We start from the raw sequence: 1,518 nt of genomic DNA on the forward strand, positions 1-1,518 counted from the left end.
TTATCCATGTTGGGGGCTTGGGGTTCTTACTTCTGGAAGTCCATGCTCTATTTCTTTTTCCAACCATTCTTCTGGTTTATATACCTCTAGGTGTCTTGGTTGCTTTATCACATAGAGCCCCAGAAATCAAACAATTGTCAATTATTCTTATGCTCTCTAAATTTTTATTGCTTCTAAAGCAATCTCAAAACTTGAAAATGATATCCAAGCTTCCCAAAATCCTTTACTACCATTAAGCTCCATTAAAATTTCTTTGATTGCCCCAAATCTACAGAAGGCTTCATGAATTATGTCATAGCTACAACCAATTGGTATGTTTTTTAAGTGGAGAATTTTCAGATTTTTTGTTGTATCTGGTAATGAGCCAGAACCAGAGAGTAAAGTATTACTGTTACTACTAGAATTATTTTCCACCAGTGCGATAAATTGTCTTTAACAACATTGGTCAGAGAAGTATTGTTGGAGGAATCCTTTTTATTGCCGAGGTTGTCAACAGAGCTTTCCTTATTTAAACAAGCCGAAGTCGTCTCTAGTGTCATGGGTCACATTTTCCGGGGGACTGAGTTCTAGAGTCATATTCCATTTTTCGTTTTTTTTTTTTTTTTTTGAAATTACAGAGAAACCAACTGCAAGCCATGGTAAAAACTGGGCCTCCTCTCAAAGACTTCCCCCTCACCAAGACCACACAGCAGAGACCAATTCCCATATGTCCACTCCCTACCCTACCCCGAAAGGGATGGCTCTAACATAACATGATTGGCTCAAGTGTAAGCAGAACCCGCTTGATAGGACCGAGGGCATAGCTAGTATGCAATCATCCCCACTCATGTTATTTTAGAGGGCAATCCGGATAAATTGCCGAGAGTCCTACCGTGGAGACTATACTCCCCTGATTCCGTAGGCAAGTCCCCACATGTAGTCCGCCCGCCCTAATAAATATTGATGTGGAATCACATCAATATCCTCAAGGTCTAAACATAATCGAGCGCGGACAACCGCTATAGTCCCTGCCATTTGGATCAAGGTAAAGCCTAAGTTCAGAGACCCAGCTCCTTCCCAACCTACACGAGGGTTTTAGTGAAGAGGAGGAGGACAGCTAGGGGGAGTAACAGAGCGAAAGAAAGTAAGAGATGGAATGATGAGTCAAGTAATGAAAAATGAGACATTTAGATTAAAACTAGGAGATAATTCTCCCAGTTCGAAAGCCCTCTTGCCCGCTACGCATTTTTTCACCATAGGTTGGAAATGCGTAACTCCGTCAAGGCAGTCTCAAATCAAGAGGGCTCTGTCTTGGTAGTTAGTTGGTTATATGTACTTACAAAGCACTCATTACAACCACAAGACGAAGCATGTTTGGTAATGTTAATTATTGGTTCAGAAGTATTTGATCTAGCTTTAGAAATTTCTGGTTTTGTAATTCTATTGGTCCTTTTCTGCAGTGATAAGGACTGTTGGTTTGAGGGGTAATTTGTTTTGTTGTTCTTAATGGAATATTTGGGTCTTGTGGATGATTGGGAT

This window comes from Macrobrachium nipponense, chromosome 19 (genome assembly GCF_015104395.2).
Source record: "Macrobrachium nipponense isolate FS-2020 chromosome 19, ASM1510439v2, whole genome shotgun sequence".
NCBI classification, from domain to species: Eukaryota; Metazoa; Arthropoda; class Malacostraca; order Decapoda; family Palaemonidae; genus Macrobrachium; species Macrobrachium nipponense.